Source organism: Rhinoderma darwinii, chromosome 12, assembly GCF_050947455.1.
Source record: "Rhinoderma darwinii isolate aRhiDar2 chromosome 12, aRhiDar2.hap1, whole genome shotgun sequence".
NCBI classification, from domain to species: Eukaryota; Metazoa; Chordata; class Amphibia; order Anura; family Rhinodermatidae; genus Rhinoderma; species Rhinoderma darwinii.
In genome coordinates this window covers 48,559,292-48,581,056 of record NC_134698.1, presented here as the reverse complement: position 1 = coordinate 48,581,056, position 21,765 = coordinate 48,559,292, and positions in this window count along the sequence as shown.

Below are 21,765 nucleotides of genomic sequence, written 5' to 3'. Positions count from 1 at the left end.
CGGCCCGCGATTGCGGGCACGGCCGGCCGCCGACTGCCACCCGCATTTTCGGGCTGTGCTCCCATACAAAGTATGGGAGAACGGCCCGCAAAATGCAAAAGGACGGACATGTTCCATAATTTTCCGAACATTTCTACGGCACGGACACCCATCCGTAGCGCTACGGAAATGTGTCCGCGCTCAATGAAAGTGAATGGAGGTTATTTACGGTCGTGTGCATGGGGCCTAATTGTGAGGCACAAGGTGCGATGATGAATTTAACCTCCATGTGCCTCACATTAATAGTAATTAACCCCATCATGTACCTTACACATTAACCCATTATGACTGAGAAACATGATGAGGTTAATTACTATTAATGTGAGGCACATTCAAAATTCATCATCACACCTCGTGCCTCACATCATAAAATGGAAGAACTTTTTTTTTAATTTTTATTACTGTTGGCAAAGTAAACGAAGTATCGGTATCGAAGTCCAAATTTTTGTATCGCGACATCCCTACACTGTGGGTCGCGTCCCCCTGGGGGTTCGTGAGTCACTCACCAAGGTCCCGGTTCCAATCAATGCTGGAGAAAGGAGCTGACATCTCCTTGATCCAGCATTCCCTGTGCCGTGAGCGGCTCGACGCAGGCAGGCGGGATGTAGCGACATCATCGCGCCTTCCTGCGCCGAGTCACTCATAGTACACACCGGAGGAGGCGAAGGATCCTCCACTCGACGTGGGAACGGGGATAGGTAAGTAATTATGCACATATGGGGGCATTATACTGTATGAGGGGGCTGATATTGTGGGGGGGGGCATTATACTGTATGGGGCTATTATGGGGGGGCAGTATACGTTATGGGGCATTATACTGTGTGGGGGCAGCTATGGGAGCATTAACTGTGTGGGGGCATTATACTATGGGGGCTGTTGGGCAAGGCGTCTGGGCATAGGAGCGCGCAGGGGTCTGATGATGATGGTGGTGCTGGGGAGGGGTAGGGGGCCCAAGCTGAATTCTTGCACCCGGGCCCATGAGCCTTTAGCTACGCCCCTGCCTGCATTGCACCTCTTATCCAACACTGAACTCTGCTAAGACAACCAGGGTTCTATGCAACAAAGACGGAGTTATGACAGATTTTAGGTTGCGGTTTTATTTGCACTCTCTCTCCCGGCAGTCTCCAGCAGCTTTTGGAGAATTGCTCAATTTGCAATTCCATAACACCTACCCAGTAACATTGCTATAGGGGTCTTAGTCCTATAGATATGATGTCTGCCATATATATATAAGTATATATACACACATACATTTCTTGTGGGGTATATGTATTGGGGCTATTGCCCCTGACGTTTTGAGACCTTAGCAACGCCCCTGGCTGCTAGTGCTGTATCGTTGGGTAACTTAAGAGAAGGATCCTCCAGCTGAAAGCTTGCGGGCCGTCGCCCATGAAGAGAATTTGGGGGGCCCAAGAAGAACTTTTGCATTGGGGTCCATGAGCCTTTAGGGCATGACCAGACGTGGCGGAATTGCTCTGGAATTCCGCTGCTGCCAGTCCGCTGCGGAAATCCGCAGCGGACATTTTCTCCATTGGTTTCCACACCTTTTTAGTTAGGTTCGTGCACACGTGGCGGAAAACTCTGCTGCGGACCATAGGCTGCGGTGCGGAATTTGGTGTCCGCAGCATATTCTGGCTGTTGCGGACGTGTAGCGGACTTGTTGCGGACTTATTGCGGAATTTCTCCATTGACTTCAATAAAGATTCAAAATTACGCAATGAAATCCGCAGATGTTATGTGTGTTGCGTATTGGTTTTACGAACAGGATATTTCATCATTCTGGCTGGACCTATGTGTTTCGAGGTCTATAGCCAGACTGAGATGAAATGTTTTATAAGACAGCAGGAAGTACTCTTCACCTGAATACGCAACGGCTAATCCGCATAAATTAACTGCACATTTTAGGCAAAGCCGCAACAGAATCTGCAACGCAGATTATGTGCGGCATTGATGCGGACAGTGTAAGCAGAAATACGCCACGTCTGGCCATGCCCTTAGCTGTGCCCCTGACAAAGTATAATATCATAACGTGTAGTGCTGTAGCCACTTGCTCATCTCTTGAGTTAGTAGGAAATGTTCCAGATTTTACATACATTATCAGAATGAAAATTATACTGCAGACACACATCACATGTTCCCACCACAGAACAGTAAATGCAACCAAAGTAAACGAATTGTAGATATATATAGAAAATGAGACACATTACTGTAATTTATTAGCACACAATTTGGCTATATCAATGTAAGATCAAGTCTTTTATACTCAGTAAAATATATTATGAATCAGTTGGTCTGGTCACAAGCATACAAATAAAACTGAAAGTAGTCATTTATATGAAATCAGTACAAGAATGAATCTGTGCTAGTACATGAGAATTAAGTGAAGGCAGCAGCATCCTGGACTCACAGAACTCAGATCAGTCATGTATTATTGTAAGGGACATGCCCACATGAGAAAAGTCTGAAACTAGGAGCAGGGGTCTAAAAAAGAATGACGAAATGAAGATTACAGAGTTAGGACTTGTTCACACGGCGCTCAAAAAAACCGACGTGTAAATGTGTCTTTGCAAAGCGCATTTTAAAATACATGTGTTTTTTACATGTTTTTTGCTGCATTCATCGTGTATTTTGGGCGAGTAATTAGGACTCCCATTAACTATGGGAATTGGGCAAGTTTTTAGCCCGTTTGCACCAAACCTTAGCTTCCGTTTGCATCACCATTGATCTCAATGGTGACGGAAACTTTGCTAAATGGTTTCCGTTTATCACCGTTATGAACGGGTTCCGTTGTTTTGGCGGAATCAATAGCGCAATCGACAATGCAAAACAACTGAATCCTGTCACAGTGGTGACAAACGGAAACCTTTAGCAACGTTTCTGTCACCATGGAGATCAATGGTGTGGGAAACGAAAGCTGAGGTTTCAGTTTGCCTTTCTGTTGAGGGGTTATCCGGCGGAACCCCTCAATGGAAGGGCAGTGGTGGGGTGAACAGGCCCTTACTAACATTTATTTTTTGTGTTTTTTTACAGGTTCGCTCATTGGACTATGTCGGATTCGAGGATCACTTAGATGACGGCTTTTTTATTCTCAATAAAATGGTTAATGAGGGTTGAGTGTTTTTTTTTTTATTTCAATAAATCAATTTTTTCTATGTCTTTGTATTTTTTTTAAACTTTATCGCTACCGCCCTACTAATGGCCGCTGACTGATTGACAGTGTCCATTACTATGGCGGGACTTAGTGTTAGCCGGTGAAAAGGCTAACACTAACCCCCATCATTACCACGGTACCCACTGCCACCAGGGTATGATCCAGTACCCGACCATCTGTAGTGATGGTCGGGCACTGGGGTGGGCCACATGCTGGTATTTATTAGGCTGGGAAAGGCCAAAAACAGTGGCCCTTCCCACCCTGGTAATGCTAGGCTGCTGCTACATTGTATCTGGCTGGTTATGAAAAATGGGAAGGACCCCACATCATTTAAAAAAAATAATAATAATAATTGGAAAGCACAATGTGGGGTTCCCCCATTTTTATAACCAGCCAGATACAACACAGCAGCAGCAGCAGGCTAGCATTACCATGGTGGGAAAGGCCCCTGTTTTTGGGCTTTCCCGGCCTAATAATACAAGCCTGCGGCCGCCCCAGTGCCCCTCCGTCACTAGAGATGGTCGGGTACTTGATCGTACCCGGCTCTTCCAGGTACCCCTGGTGGCAGTAGGTACCACGGTAATTATGGAGGTTAGTGTTAGCCTCTTCATGTCTAACATTAAGCCCTGCCTTAGTAATGGTCATTGTCAATCAGACAGCGGCCATTACTAAGGTGGTAGTAATAAAGTTAAAAAAAATACATGACATCAGTTATTGTACCATGTAATGTACTAGGAAACTGGAAAACAAATATTTCTGGGGTGAAGTGGGAAAAACACAATGATTCCTCCATTGTTTTTTGGTTTTACTTTTTATGGCATTCACTGTGCAGTAAAGATGACATGTTAAGGTTATTCTTCGGGTCAATACGATTACAGTGATACCAAATGTACACAGTTTTTTTTGTTCTACTACTTTTACATAGGAAAAACTTTTTGTTTAAAATTACATTTGTTTTGTTTCGCCATATTCTGAGAGCTATAATTTTTTTATTTTCCGTCAGTTGATCCAATGTAAAGCCGGGTTCACACGGAGATTGAGTGCCGCGGGCAAAAAACACCACGAAATACGCTTTCTCTGCCTCCCATTGATGTCAATGGGAGGTCAGAGTCGTAAACGCTTGAAGATAGGGCATGTCGCTTCTTTTTCCTGCAAGACGTTTTTTCCGCTTGTGGGAAAAAAACGCCTCCGCCTCCCATGGAAATCAATGGGAGGCATTTTTGGACGTTTTTTGGCGCGTTTTCCGACCAAAAACGTGTCAAAAGACTCTGTGTGAACTGACCCTTAGTGTTTATATTTTGTAAAAGTTTGGACTGTTACTGACATGACGATACCAACTATGTTAAAAAAAAAATTCAATTGCCTTTGGGGGTAAATGGGAAAAGAGGGGGTTTTCAAACTTTTTATATTAATATTAAATACTTTTATTATTAACAACAATCGGCACCCCACAATCGCATCGCGGGGGGGACCAATGGAATGTCAGAGATGACCGCCCCTTTGTTTCCAACGCCTTAAAGGCATTGTGTTGCCAGAAAAACATGTTTGTTTTTTTTAAATTAAACATTTAGTGTGTGGGTGATTAAACATTGTTCACATTTTTTTTATTTTTTTCACGAGTCAGGAAATATTATAAATTAATTCTAAATTTATAATACTACCCATTTTTGGTCACTAGATGGAGCTATTCCCAAAATTGCAGCATTGCAACATTGGGTTAAAAGCCCTCGCTCTAGTGAGCTCTCAGCATCCCCCCCTCCTTTATCCTGGCTAGTGCCGGGATAAACGAGGGGTTTGAACGGTGTAACCTCCTGCACTGTGTGTCGCCATTTTCTGAGCTAACACACAGTGTAGTAGGTTTACATACAGTAGTAAACACACACAAACACGAACATACATTGAAATCTCTTACCTGCTCCTGCCGCCGCGGCTCCCTCCGTCCCGTCCGCTCCGTTTGCTGCCGCTGATCCAAGTGCACAAATCCGGAAGCCGCGACCGGAAGTAGTAAAATTACTGTCCGGCCGCGACTTCCGGTCCACAGGAAAATGGCGCCGGACGGCGCCAATTTCGAATTGGACTGTGTGGGAGCGGCGCATGCGCAGTTCCCACACAGACGCCGTACACGGAAGTCAATGGGACGGGAGCCGTTCGCAGTCCCTATGGGACTGTGGCTGCCGTATTCCATGTCGGTATGTGTCGTTAATCGACACAGACAGAAATGGAAAAAAAATGGCAGCCCCCATAGGGAAGAAAAAGTGTAAAAATAAGAAAAAGTAAAACACAAACACACAAATGAATATAAACGTTTTTAATAAAGCACTAACATCTTTAACATATAAAAAAATAATTTGTGATGACACTGTTCCTTTAAATGCCGTGGTCACTATTGACCGCTGTATCTAAGGGGTAAATAAACAGGATACCGCTCAAGCGGGATGCCACTCGTTGCACTGAAGTGTAGGCTGTTTCATATAGTCGACAAACTCATCTTATGGAGTGAGCTCAGCCCGTGAGCCAGCTCAATACTCCCCCCCCCCCACCCCCGACCTCCGCCATATATACTAGTATATATATACACAGTGGCTGTCGGGAAGGGGTTAAGCTAGGCTTCACATACATATTGAAGGTGAATTAAAAAATGCCTGAATAGTTTAAGGTCCAGTGGCAGATGTAGCTAATATGAGTAACAGAATGATAATGTTAAAGAGAAAATATCTCCAAAAATCCCAATTTCAAAAATGTTCTAAATTGTATAACTTTTTGGACATTAACAAAATCAAATTGCAAAAAGTCCATCATGTAGCTATTAAAAAGTGAAATTGCTAGCGACTTTACTAGAGCCATTTTGAACAAGTTTTCAAGGTACTCAATGCATTTCTATTGACTGCCATTTCAGAACTATTTTTTGTAGTGCACGATAAAAAGTCTAGGTGTAGCCCTAGCCTAAAATGAGCACACAATTGAATAGTATATGTGGGATTCACCATAGAAGGGATGCAGGGAAGAGATCACCATTCTATATATGGTAGGTGACCCTAGCCCTGCTTTTCTCTATACAGCCCAACCTGAACTGAATAGCCACTGTTCTCCAGAGATCACGCTGTGACGTCACTCACAGGTCCTGCATCGTGTCAGACGAGCGAGGACACATCGGCACCAGAGGCTACAGATGATTCTGCAGCAGCATCGGCGTTTGCAGGTAAGTCGATGTAGCTACTTACCTGCAAACGCTGATGCTGCTGCAGAATCAACTGTAGCCTCTGGTGCCGACACGATGCAGGACCTGTGAGTGACGTCACAGATCTGCACTGCCAGAAGCTGGGCGTTGTGAAGAGAAGTGGATGATACTTCTCATCAGAACGCCCAGCTAGTAAAAGTAGTAAACACGCCCCGATGTACGCACATAATACACGCCCAGTTGTACTTTTACTTTTCAACACGCCCAGTTGTACTTTTGCAAGCCTCATTTGCATAAATACGAAAATGGTCATAACTTGGCCAAAAATGCTCGTTTTTTAAAAATAAAAACGTTACTGTAATCTACATTGCAGCGCCTATCTGCTGCAATAGCAGATAGGGGTTGCAAAATCTGGTGACAGAGCCTCTTTAACCCCTTAATGACCGCCGATACGTCTTTTTACGGCGGTCATTAGTGGGCTTTATTCTAGAGCGCCGCTATTCTACGTCGCTGCTGTAGAATAAAGTAAACAGAGCAGGGAGCCGTGAAATCTCCCTGCTCTCGGCTGCCAGAGGCAGCTGAGGGCTGGGGGCGTCCCTTCTCTGCCGGGTGAGATCGATATTAGTATCGATCTCACCCGTTTAACCCTTCAGATGCGGTGCGCAATAGCGAGCACCGCATCTGAGTGGTTTTGGAGAGAGGGAGGGAGCTCCCTCTCATCTCACTGACACCCGGCGATAAAATCGCCGAGTGTCTGTGTCTCTAATGGCAGCCGGGGGTCTAATAAAGACCCCCAGGTCTGCCTGGAGCGAATGCCTGCTAGATCATGCCGCAGGCATGACCTAGCAGATGCCTGTCCGTGTTAAACGGACAGGCAGTAATACACTGCAATACAAAAGTATTGCAGTGTATTATAATAGCGATCGGAGGATAGTGAAGTCCCCTAGTGGGACTAGTAAAAGAGTAAAAAAGTTTAATAAAGTTAATTAAAAAAAAAAAAGTGAAACAAAAAAAATGAAAAACCCAGCTTTTCCCCTTACAAAATGCTTTACTATTAAAAAAACTACAATAAAGCAAAAAAGTTACACATATTTGGTATCGCCGCGTCGGTAACGACCCCGACTATAAAGCTGTTACATTATTTAACCCGCACTGTGAACGCCGTAAAAAATAAAATAAAAAACAATGGAAAAATTGCTGTTTTCTGTTAATCCTGACTTAAAAAAAATGTGATAAAAAGTGATCAAAAAGTCGCATCTACTCCAAAATGGTACCAATAAAAACTGCAAGTCGTCCCGCAAAAAACAAGACCTTATACAGTTATGCCGACGCAAAAATAAAAAAGTTACAGCTCTTCGAATGTGACAATGGAAAAATGTAAAAAATGGCTTGGACATTAGGGCCCAGAATGCAAGCAGGGGGAAGGGGTTAAAGTCCGGTAACCCCTATTTTAGTAAGGCCAATCAGTTGGACTGATGGTGTTTTTCTGCCATTACCAGTCTATGACCCTCTAAGTCATTCAGCAGATGAAAATATATTAGCTGTAAAGAAACTGTTTTAAAAATGTAAAGTAAAAAAAGGGAAAAATATTTATACAATGAGAATATTAGTTCAGCATGGCAATTCACCAAAAATAACTGATCCGGCTAGCTGATAATTAAGATAGTCCAATTTCAGTTTTACGTTTTGCAGTTCCTGATATTAAACTTGTCGCTGCTGTTCAACCTGATTCCTGACTTTCCCTGTAGCTGTGTAAAAAGTTAAGTTTAATTATTTCCTCCTCCTCCATCACAACCAGTTACCGCCGCCTCCGCAACTTTTACTGTATGAAGGGGATTCAATACTGTTGCTACAATGAAATGATGAGTCATTTTGGATTTATAAATTGCATACATCAACCTCTATGAGTTTAAAGAGGAACTATCAGCTCTCCTGACATGTCTGTTTTAATATATACCTGCAATTCTGGGGCATCTTTTATTAGAACACTGTATTGTGCCATTCTTCTGTTATTCCTCTTGGAAATATTTGAATAAATTGACAACTAGGTGTTACCATTTGTCAAAGGAAGTGCAGTCATATTTTCTAAGCTACTGATGGTAAATTGTTATAAGGGTTGTACTGGTCCACCAGAGTACCAGAGGAACATCCAGTGGCACAGGTTATGATAATGGGTCTCAAAGGTCCAGCAGAAGGCAGCCCCTTTTGTAATTGACTGGAGCACATCACTTGCCACTAGGGTCTATTTTTTTCTGGGTTGATTCACAAATTATTATTTGCAACCAGAGAAGTCACTTGCAGCATTTGCTGAATTTTAGTGGTGAAAATAGTTTTTTAAAAACTGAGTGTGGAAGCTGGTAAGTGTGTCTAAAAGAGGTTATCCAGTCACTAAAAATTGATGAGCTATCCTCAGGATAGGCCATCAATAGCTGATGTGTCGGGGTCCGACTCCCTGGACCCCCGCCGATCAGCTGTTTTGAAGGGGGTGCAGCGCTCGCACTATCAGTGCTTCCCCTTCATTTCTACTTGTTCACTGTAAATCGTGGACACAGATGTAGCAGCAGCCTTCTCCCATTCACTTCAATGGGATAAAAGGATGCAATACCTGTGAATCCGTGTCGACGATTCAAAGTGAGCAAGTTGAACTGAGGGGGAAGCAGAATTCGTATGAGTGCTGCACCCCCTTCAAAACACCCCCTTCATTTTTAGCGACTAGATAACACCTTTAAAGGGGTTATCCGGTTTCAGCAAATTAATGGTAATTATTGTATAAGTAAAAGTTTTATAATTTGCCATTGTATTTTTCTGTATTAACATAGTTGCCAACAGTCCCGAATTTGCCAGGATTATCCTGAATTTACAGAGATAGTCCTGGCAAATCACAGTCCTGGATGTGTCCCGGCAAATTCCATATTCAATTGTATCTGCGTCCTCAGGACACAGATATAATTGAACACTATGGCCGAGCAGGAAACGATCCTTTCCATGCTCTGCCATTCAATCCTCCTGGACAACGCTCTGGTTGGGAAATTCCACTCATACAGGGAGCCCCTGACGTCACTATCCATATATGGACAGTAAGTCAGTGACTACTCCTGGATCAAAATCACCGGCCAGAGCATTGATAAGCAGAGAGCTATACTGGCCACCATAGTAGTTGTCAGCCAAACTAGTGCAGAAATTTGTGTTTGTTTATTTGTATGCAGAAATTCTGTGAAGAAAGCCACACCCCATTAGTCACACCCACTTGATAGGTCACGCCCCATAAAACACGCCCACCAAATAAGCCACACACTAAGTGTCCCTGGGAAAAAAAATTTTTTGGCAACTACTAGTATGTATTAATTCCTGACTGTTTTCAAGATCTCTGCTTGTTGTTATTTAGTAGGAACTTTCATTGTTTACTTCCAATGGATAAAATTCTGTCCATGATCATGTGTGATGGACACCCAGGTGCACAGTTCATTACAGTTGCAGTATGTGTATCAGAGATGTCTTCTAGCAATCCCAGCACCTGTGTGTCTATCACATGACCATGGACAGAATTTTATCCACTGGAAGTAAATATTGAATGTTCTTACTGAATAACAACAAGCAGAAATCTAGAAAACTGTTAGGAATTAATTCAGAAAGTATATTGGAAAATTGTTTAACTTTATTTGGTGAATGAGCAGGTTGTCAGTTCAAGTTAGCATTTCTGCAGCAAGACACTTCCTCTGACACCAGGGGAATGTATGTTCCAGTTAGGAGGGAAATAGGAGTACAGGGCAGGTCAAACAGGTGCTGGTAGTGGGGGATTCCATTATTAGGGGAACAGATAGCGCAATCTGTCACAAAGACCGTGGTCGTCGAATAGTGTGTTACCTTTCAGGTGCTTGAATTCAACAAATCGTGAATCAAGTTGATAGATTACTGAGAGGGGCTGGTGAGAACCCAGCGGCCATGGTGCGCATTGGCAACAATGACAAAGCTAGAAGTAGGCAGTAGGTACTTCAAAATAATTTCTGTAAATTTACAGTAGATCAAGAATCACAAACATAGTATTTTCTGAGATGCTACCAGTTCCACACGTCACACTAGAGAGACAGCGGAATATCAGACAGGTAAATAAGTAGCTCTAGAACTGGAGTAGGAAGGAAGTGTTTAGGTTCTTGGAGAACTTGGCTGGCTGCTCTTATGGCTACAGACTCTTCAGTAGGGATGGGCTGCACCTGAATGGGCAAGGGTGCAGCTGTGCTTGGGAAGAAGATGGCTAGGAGGTTGGAGGAGTGACTAAACTAGGGACTGGGGGAAGGCAAATACACATGTTGACGGCAAAATAGTGTAGATACGGAACAAAGACTTATTAATATAACTGGGGTGGAGGAAGTGATTAAAATAGGTAATACGGATATTTAAAAAAATCCCCAAAAAACTCTAAATTGCATGCTAACCAACTCTTGAAGCCTGAAATATAAAATTGATAATCTTAAATTAATAATGCCAGAGGAAAAGTATGACCATGTTAGAATAACTGAGACATGGCTGGACTATAGCTATGACTGGATGGTTAACTTACTGGGTTGCAATTCATTCAGAAAGGATTGTAAATACTGAATTAGGAGAGGGGTTCACCCTTATGCAAAATCCTGTCTAAACCCCACATTACTGGATGATAACTGAGAAAGAAATGAACACGTAGAAACGCTATGGGGGAAAGACTGGAAAAACAACAATGAAATACTGGTTGTTGTTCTTCTATATGCCACCCCATGTAACAAAATCTACAGAAAATCTCAGAAAATGACAAAGGCAAATAGATGAGGCATCAAATCACAATGGTGTTGTTATTATGGGTAACTTTAACTACCCAGATATAAATTGTTTAACGGAAACCTGTGGATCTTATAAAGGAACGGAAGATTTTTATCTATAACTAAAGACAATTACTTTTCCAAACTGGTGCGGGACCCAACTAGAGGGACAGCACTTTTAGACTTATCATTAACCAACAGATCTGACAGAATAACAAAGGTGCAGGTTGGGGGTTGCCTAAATACTGACCATAATATAATAAACTTCCACTTGTATTTCAAAAGGATTTATTGTCAATGAGCTACAAAAAACACAGAACTGCAGGAATGCAAAAATTCAACTTAACCTCATTGACTGGGACAATGTCCTAAAAATAAGAGTACAGATACTAAATGGCATATTTTTAAATGCATCTTAAATTTGCATTGTGAGAAAAAACCTTCTGAAATAATTAATAATGATATAAAAGGGTTAGAAACAGGAGAAAACCAATGTACATAAATAACAACGTAAGGAGGAAATAAATAACATTTAAAATACTAAAACAGGAAGGCACTGAAGAAGCACTAAAAAGCTAAAGGGAACAAAATAAATTAGAGTAATAAGTAAAAAAAACAAAACAGATAAGGACTAGAAAGCTTGAGACAGAGACTCTGTATTGCCAAAGACAATAAAACTAACCCAAACAATGTTTATTAATCATATAAATAGTAAAAAGGTTAAAACTAGAGATGAGCTAATTTCACGATATTTGTTTTGGGTCCGGTTAAATCGAATCGGCTGTCCAATTCAGTTTGAATAAATTCACCGCAAAACTGAAGTCCCATGATTTCCCTGAAAACTTGTGTCGGACTCTTTGATGTCTTCTAGGACTGTATCCAACCCCTTTATATAAAATATTTTTTTTAATAATGGATAATGCGAAAATATGGTATGTGTGTTTAGAAATTCTGTCCCATTTTATTTCGTCTTGAAGTGCTGCTCCCTGGTTATCCAGGTCTCCTCCACGGGCAGCTCCTATGATCTCGTCCTGAAAATGGCTGTTGATGGAGTGCCTTGTGACGTATTTCCTATTGTAATGCACATGTGCCTGTGCTAGTTTTCAGGTGTGCAAGCACAGATGAAAGCATTGTAAAATATTTTTATCTGCGCTTGCGCACCAGGAAACGATAACAGAAACAGTGCATTACAATAGGAAATGCTAAGATGTGCTCCACAAACCCCGAAAGTTTCAGATTTTGACAAACCCGAAATTCTTGATTCATAGTTAAGTATAGAGGGAGACATTTTGGGGGTTGCTGAGTAGAAAGCAAACTTCTTGAACATTTTCTTCTCCACTATATTCACAGAGGAAAATAAAATGTTGGGTGAAATGCAAAGGAATGAGGTAAATTCTCCACTAAAGAGGCTCCGTCACCAAATTATAAGATTACAACAACAGCGGTTTTTATTTTGAAAAACGATCATTTTTGAGCAAGTTATGAGCAATTTTAGATTTATGCTAATTAGTTTCCTAATAGACAACTGGGCGTGTTTTTACCTTTTACAAACTGGGCGTTGTAAAGAGGAGTGAATGATGCTCACCAATCAGCGACCAATCAGTGTCATACACTTCTCATTGTTCCAGCCCAGCTACTTTCACTGCACAATAACACTGGGCTGGAACAATGAGAAGTGTATGACGCTGATTGGTCTGATTGGTCAGCGTCATACACTTCTCTGGTCAATGCCCAGTTGGTAAAAAGTAAAAACACGCCCAGTTGTCTATTAAGAAACTAATTAGCATAAATCTAAAATTGCTCATAACTTGCTCAAATATGATCGTTTTTCAAAATAAAAACCACTGTTGTTATCTACATTACAGCGCCGATCACATTATGTAGGAGATAGGGCACTTGTAATCTGGTGAATTAAGTAGAGTGATAGACAGACCTTTATTTCTAATATTTAATGATTCTATAATAACATGGTCTTTTCCATATTCAAAAAGGGGTCAAAAAGTGTGCCCGGAATTTGTACACCTGTATGTTAAACCTCCATTGTGGATAAAATGCTAAGATGCTATCCTAGAGTATCTCAATGAAAATAAATGTACAACTCCATATCAACTTGGATTTATGAGATATCATATTCCACTCATACAGGGAGCCGCTGACATCACTATCCATATATGGACAGTAAGTTAGAGGCTCCTCCTGGAGCAGAATCACCGGCCAGACCATTGCTGATGCTCTGGCCTGGGGATTCCGCTCCTGGTGGGGCCCCTGACGCCACTGTCCATATATGCACACTGTGGCATTACCTACCAATCAGCATCATACACTTCTCATTGTTCCAGCCCAGCTTCTTTCACTGCACAATAACACTGGGCTGGAACAATGAGAAGTGTATGACGCTGATTGGTCTGATTGGTCTGATTGGTCAGCGTCATATACTTCTCTGTACAATGCCCAGTTGATAAAAAGTAAAAACACGCCCAGTTGTCTATTAAGAAACTAATTAGCATAAATCTAAAATTGCTCATAACTTGCTAAAAAATGATCGTTTTTCATTTTGGCGCCAACTACAGAAGTCAGCCGCCATTCCGAATGAAGCGCCAAGTACTGGATGTACCAGCAACCAGAACGGCACAGTGCCTGATGAAGGCCATGTAATGACCGAAACGTCGCCCTAAGCCTCTGGCATCTACAACCACTTGAAATAAAATCAAGATTTCTATTTAAAACTTCAACTTTGTGTGCCGAATACTTATTTTGAGAAAAAAGTATTATGTTACAAATGAATCTGGAAAAGTTATGCTTAGGCCCCATGCACACGACTGTAAAATCGACCGTAATTACGGTCTATATTTACGGGCCAATTAGTTTCTATGGTCGATGGACACCTTATATTTACAGGAAGCTGTCCGTGCCATAGAAAATTGCCCAAAAATAAAAGGACATGTCCTATTTTTTTATTTTACGGACCATGCTCCCATACTTTATAATGGGCTTGCGGCCCGTAAATATGGCTGGCTTGCCACAGCCGTCCGTGTCCGTAATTACGAGCACGGTCGTGTGCATGTAGCTTAGACAGAGATGTAGCAAATGAGGTTTAACACTGATACATCTAAGGTTATGCACTTGGGAAGGGGAAATACAGGTCACCATTACATACTAAATGTGAAAATATTGCTTAAAACTGACATGGAAAGGGACTTAAGAGTTTTAGTTAACAGTAAACTTAACTTTACCAACCAGTGTCAGGCAGCTACTGCCAAGGCAAATAAGATCATGGGGGTACTGTTGTGCCCACAGTCACTGACCACCGGCACGTCCCACTTGCCGCCAGCCGCTACCACAGGACTGTGTCTTCATGCCGGCATCTCCCTCCCCGGAGATGCCAACACACGCGGCTGCAGCTCTTCCTGTGATCCCATCGGGTGCGCGCGCTCACTCCCGGTCATAAAGGGTCAGCGCACGCACCTGTCTAAAGCTCCCCAGCCAACCCCGTTACACCCTGGAGTTTAAAAAGAGCTCCGCCCCTCCTCTCCTTGCCTGAGCATTTTTTGTATTCCTGTGTTCGTTTATGCAAATGGTCCCTTAGTTGTATCCTGCTCCCAGTGTTCTCGTATCCTGCTTCCCGTATCCTGTATCCTGTTGCTGTGTTTGTTCCTGAGCCTATTGTTTGAGTCGTGTGTGCCTCATCTGCCATGTCTGGTGTCATCTGCCACGTACACTGTCATCTGCTATGCCAAGCATCATTTGTGCCTGCTTAACCATGTGTCTGCTGCTTCGAGTATCTGCCTGATCATCTACCCAGGTACTCATATCCGAGACACTGTTTTTGACTGTTGTTTGGCCAGCTGCTTCTCCGCTACGGTGGAGCGGCCTAGTGGGTCCGCATACCACACAGTCGTGACAGGTACATCAAAACGGACAGAGATGCACATGACGTAGTTCTACAACTTTATAAATCACTAGTAGGACCGCACATGGAATATTGTGTACAGGTTTGGACACCAGTGCACACGAAAGATATAGTAGATCTTGAGTGAGCTCAAAGGTGGGCAACTAAAGTAATAAATGGAATGGATAAACAGCAATACCCAGAAAGATTCTCAAAATTGGGGTTATTTAATTTAGAGAAAAGATGGCTGACGGGTGTAATTGTCGCGGACCATCGCTATTACTCACCTGCTAGCGATCGCAGGCCTGAGAGCTCTTGCCGGCGTCTCCCTCCTCTGAGACGCCGGCACATGTTTTTGGCTGCTGCTGCTGTGCATAGGGTGAACCAGAATTAAGCTCCCTATCCAATCCCTATTCACCCCACTGTATAAAAAGGACCCTTCCCTCTTCCTCCTTGCCTGAGCGTTGTTGTGTCTTTCCATGCTCGTTGTTGTAAATGGTCCCTTAGTTGTATTATGTATCATGTGTTCCCGTACCCTGTATACCGTATCCAGTAATTGTGTTTGTTCCAGTGAGAAGTCAAGTGTCATCTGTGCCAAGTGTCATCTGTGCCACGTGTCTGCTACGCCACGTGTCTGCTACGCCACGTATCTGCTACGCCAGGTGTCTGCCATGCCAAGTGTCTGCCAAATCATCTATACAGGTCCTCTTGTCCTAAAGACTGTTATTGACTAATGTTTGGAAAGCTGCTACTCCGCTACGGTGGAGTGGCCTAGTGGGTCCACATATCCTATAGCCATGACACAGGGCCGACGTTAGCACCCGGCGAACCTGGGCAAGTGCCAGGGCGGACTACCAAGAGTGGAATACCGGCCAGAGTTTTGCCGGGGATTCTGCTACTAGAGGGAGCCCTAGGAGGCGGCGTAACTACCGCTGTAGCAACCAAAAATAGCAGCTGCCACAGGGCCCACAGCATGAGGGGGTCCGTGCCAGCTGACATCACGCCCCCCCCCATGCCCAGTGGCCCCACTAGCAGCCGCTATGGCTTCTACAGCTGTAGCGACACCGCATTCAATAGTATCTGTGTCCTTAGGACGCAGATACTATTAAACGCTAAGGCAGAGCAGAACAGTGATGTCAGGAGGAGAGGATGAGTCCCAGGCAGAGCGCTAGAAGCAGCTCTGCTCCAGGATATATATGGACGGGGAGGGGGCTGTGTGGCACTATCTACAGAGGGCACTAAATTTATGGTGGTACAAACAGGGTGCATAACTTTTATATGGGGGCACAAAGTGACGTTTTCTGCCATTTTACTGCCGCCATGAGTTCCCCCGCAAAGGGGCCGTCTAAGTCGCCCAAGGACCCACATAAACCTGGAGCTGGCCCTGCTGTGACAGTACACTCAGGCCATGGATCCCGCTGGTCAACCTAAAAGTGCGGTCCAGATGATGCAAGCGGACATGCATGACCTCCGGGAACGCCAGGATCACCTTCTACAGGTGGTAAATTCTATAATTACCCATTTGGATCTTCCATCTGTACCTCCTCTGGCTGCTCCCGCTGCTCCTCCACCTGCTATCCCTCCTGCTTGTCCTGGGTCTACAATTTCGTTGCCTCTACCTCCTCGCTATGATGGGGATCCTAAGACTTGTAGAGGCTTCATCAATCAGTCAGTGGCGGATCATCATATGCGCCCGAACTGCACATCATTTGAAAAAATCACATCGCTGCTAATGGGAGGAGGAGGGGGGGTCTGGGAGGGAATAGTGCCGCTGCTAATGGGGAGGGCAGGGCGGTGCAACTGAAACCAGCCGCCGCCACCCCCTCCTGCACTAATTGTACCTGCGTCTATAGAACGCAGGTACAATTACATGCATAAGCGCTGAATGGCTGGGTACGTTCCGCGCCCGACCGTTCAGCGCCTTACAATGAGGCTGATTGGCAGGGCAGAATGAATTGTCCCGCCAATCAGCGCCTTTACACTTGTTGAAAGGCACTGATTGGCGGGGGAAGTCATTCTGCCCTGCCAATCAACAACGGTAGCGGCGCTTCCATTGTTGAAGGGCGCTGATCGACGGGGCATGTCATTCTGCCATGCCAATCAGCGTCTTTCAATGATGCAAGCGGCGCGAATGCGACATTGTGTCGCTCAGCCCCAGCAGACCTGCTCAGAAGAGAGCAGGCCTGCATTGACACAGGATGGCATGGGAACGGGATCACGGTGAGTAGGTAAAGTTTGTTGTTTTCAACTAAAAAGTGTGGACGCATTATCTACAGGAGGGGGAGCTATATGTGGGGCACAATCTACAGGGGAGGCTTTATGTGGGACACAATCTATTTGTGGACTATATGTAGGGCACTATATACATGGTGCGCTATATGTAGAGCGCAATCTACAGGGGGCTATATGTGGGGCAAAATCTACAGGGGAGGCTTTATGTGGGACACAATCTACAGGGGGACTATATGTAGGGCACTATATATAGGGGACGCTATATTCAGAGTGCTATCTTCAGGGGGCTATATGTAGAGCGCTATCAACAGGGTGGCTATATGCGGGCACTATCTACAGGGGGCTCTATGGGGGCACTATCTATAGGAGCACTATCTACAGGGGGCTCTATCGGGGTACTATCTGCAGTGGGCTCTATGGGGGCACTATCTACAGGGAGCACTGTGTGTTTGGGGGATACAGTGTATGGTGCTATTATAATCAGGGACACAGTGTATGGCGTTATTATAATTAGAGGTGCAGTGTATGGGGCTATTATATATAGGGACGTATTGTGCTGCACCATGATAACTTTATCTTTATAGATGCAGAAATGTTTGAAAAGTGGGAAGGTGAAGACATTTGAGCGGGAAAACTGCAGAAATGTGCTGAGCTTGGTTCTGGTGTTGTATATATATATATTGAGCTTTGTTCTGGTGCTATATATATATATACTGAGGTTGGTTCTGGGGCTGTATACATGTATTGAGCTTGGTTCTGGAGCCGTATATGTCAGAGCTTGGTTCTGGAGCTGTAATTATATAGAATATATTTATAATACCAAAATTGCAGGACAGGTGGAATGGTTTTCAGGGGTAGTTTTAACCCCTTGAACCACCACCATGCGGTGATACATAACCTGACAATATTTTCAAACATTCCCCTGTATGTTTTTTTCAGATGCAGCAAAATCTATAAAATCAACTTTTAAAACGGCGCACACTATATGCTAATTACTCATTAATGGGTCATGGGTCGGGGCCGCTATCCTGAAGAGTCACATAGTGCTGCCTCCAAACCCACCTTTCCATGCTTGATTGACATCCCCCCGGCTGTTATACATCACTACCAGTCTCCTCAAACTTTCTTGGATGCGCCATTGCCTTGTACTACTTGGGCACGCACCGTGCAGCGAGGTGTACTCTGCCCGGTTGCCCCGCGCATGCCAGTACAAGGCAACGGCACATCTGCAAGAGTTAAAGGAGGCTGCTAGTGATGTAGAACAGCCAGGGGAATGTCAATCAAAGTCTGGGGGGCGCCATTTCAATTTTCGACTCAGGCAGCAGAAAAGCTAGAATCGGCCCTGGGGGAGGTAAAGCATTTGGAGGCGCGGGATAGGGCTAGCAGGCGTGCGTCACAATAGGCATGTCTGCTAGTGGTAGAAGTTAGAACACGCCTCTCTGACCATGCACGCACCACCAGAGACTAACAGGAAATCAGGGCGGTGGTAATACAGTGAGGTTAGTGTGGTACTCGCCTCCTGCCCCAGTCAACTTTAAAATGATCGGCCAACGCTAGGGAGGGATTCGATTAATTATATAGCCAGCGGGGGTCCACCTAACTCACTGCAGAGGACTCTATGGGGGTATAATAATATCCCCCCATAGATCACTCAGCAGTCAGACTCTCAACCCCCCCTCCTGTATAATAAATATTATGGGCTCTATGTGGGATCGGGGGATTACTCCCCCCTTCATAGAGTCCTCTGCAGTCACTTATATGGTTAGACCCCCTTTTCAGTATAATTCCCCCCTTCCTTTAGAGCCCTCAGTAGTTACTAATATATTGCATGGGGAGGTTGTCTGACTAACTGCTGGGGAATCTATAGAGGGGGTCTGAGCGACTAACAGCTGAGGTCTCTATGGAGGGATATCCCCCCTCACGGAGACGTCAGATTCAGACACTCAAACCCCCCTATAGAGCTCTCAGCAGTCAGTCAGACAATCTGACCTCCCTTTGCAATATAATCTCCCCATACAGCCCTCAGTAGTTATTTTACTACAAGGGGAGGGGTGTCTGACTACTTAAAGGGGTTTTCCCACCAGGGACATTTATGACATACCCACAGAATATGTCATAAATGTCAGATAGATGCGGGTTCCACCTCTAGGGCCCACACCTATCTCTAGAACGGTGCCCCCCAAACCCAGTTCTACCTCTTTGTGCTCTCGCTGCCTCCCGGCCACTTTCTGACTTCATGGTCAGGAGTTACGAAAGCAGCATAGCACGCTGAGCTACACTGTTTCTGTAAGTCCCATAGAACTGAATGGTAGTTACGGAAACAGCATAGCTCGTATGCTACGCTGCTTCCGTAACTGCCAATCACTACTATGAGAGTTACGGAAAGTCCATGGTCAGGAAGTGGCCGAGAGGCAGCAATAGCAGAAAGAGGTAGACCAGGGTTTAGTGGGCCGGTTCTAGAGGTATATGCAGTTCCCAGAGGTGGGACTCGCATCTATCTGACAGGATCCACAGGATATGTCATACATTTCCATTACATTTCCATTACTGGAAAACCCCTTTAAAGTGTAACTATGTCACATAGGGTTCGTGGACCCACATGCAGAGAAATGTTGGCATGATGGAGGATAGAAGCTGACGTGAAGGCACTCTTCAGGCTATTGAAAGCAGACTCTGCCTCAGGAGTTCACACCTTGGCATTCATGCCCTTCTTAGTGAGGACAGAGATAGGAGAAGTCAGTGAGGAGAAGTTTGGAATAAACTGTCTGTAAAAATTGGCGAATCCCAGAAAGCGATGTATGGCCCTCAAGCCTTGAGGGCGTGGCCATTACAGAACGGACTTTATCTTTTCAGGATCCATCTTGAGACACTCTATTCGAGACAGTGTAGCCGAGGAAGGGCAGAGCACTTCTCCAACTTAGCGTACAGACGATTCTCTCTTAACCGCAGCAAAACTTGACGACCATGTCTCTGATGAGTCACAGGATCTGGAGAAAAAAATCAAGATGTCATCAAGATAGACCACAACACAAACATAGAGGAGGTCACGGAAAATGTCATTAACAAACTCCTGGAAGACCGCGGGAGCATTACACAGGCCGAAGGGCATTACTAGGTACTCATAGTGTCCATCATGGGTGTTAAATGCAGTCTTCTATTCGTCACCCTGGCGAATTGGGATTAGGTTGTAAGCTCCACGCAGGTCTAGTTTGGAAAAAATTTTGGCATCACGTATGCGATAAAATAATTCAGATCAGTGGCAATGGATATTTATTCTTCACCGTGATATGGTTGAGACCCCGGTAGTCAATACAAGGACACAGGGAGCCATCCTTTTTCTTGACGAAGAAGAACCCGGCTCCTGCCGGGGAGGAAGACTTCCGTATGAAGCTCTCCAAGTTCTCCTTAACATGGGTGGACATGGACAGAGTCTCTGGCAAGGAGAGAGGATATATCCTACCACGGGGAAGGGATGCACCAGGGATCAGCTCGATAGGACAGTCATACGCCCGGTGTGAGGGCAGTATCTCCGCCTCACTTTTGCTGAAGACGTCCGAAAATGCAGCATAATGACCAGGCAATCCTGCCAATGATCGAGGCAGAGAAGGCTGGACCAAACTAATCTGCACCAGGCATCGGCTGTGACACTCGGGGCCCCACTGGAGAACCTCTCCAGAGTTCCAGTCCAGGACTGGGGCATGTAGTCAGAGCCAAGGCAGACCCAGCAGCACAGGGTTAATGGCCTTGGACAGGACATAGAACGGTAGAATTTTGGAGTGGAGAGCCCCTACTTGGAGCCTCAGCCACTTGGTCATAGCTATAACTGCTATAACTGGGTCTGGCAGAGGTAGTCCATTTACTGATGCAACCATCAACAGTCTCTCCAGAGGGTTAGTAGGTAATTGGAGAAGGTCCACCAGGTCTCTACAAATGAAATTAGCAGCGGATCCAGAGTCCAGATACGTAGAGACCTGATGCGTTTTCTCACCGACACTATAGTCATGGGTATGGACAACTTAGATGGGAGTCCTTCTTTACCCAAGGTTGTCTCTCCTACCAACCCTAGGCTTTGGGGCTTTTGGGGACACAGACTTCACAAGATAAATAAAGACAGGGTCCCGAAGTGCGTCTGCGTTGTCTCTCCTGGGTAGATAGCTTACATTGGTCCATCCTCACAGACTCCTGAGGAGGATCGGCATCTGAGGACGGCAGGGGTTGCTGCAAGATAGGGGCCAGACTAGGAAGGCCTCCCTCCCGATGAACCTCTTGGAGCCGTTCTCGGAGCCTTCAATCAATCCGAGGATGAGGTCATCCAGGGTAGACGGCAGGTCTCGAGCGGCAAGTTCGTCCTTAATTTTAGGAGACAGGCCATGCCAGAATGTAGCCACCAGGGTCTCATTGTTCCACAACAGTTCTCCCGCAAGGGTGCGGAAGTGGATGGCGTACTCGCCCAGAGAGATTACTCCTTGGCGTAGGTTCAGCA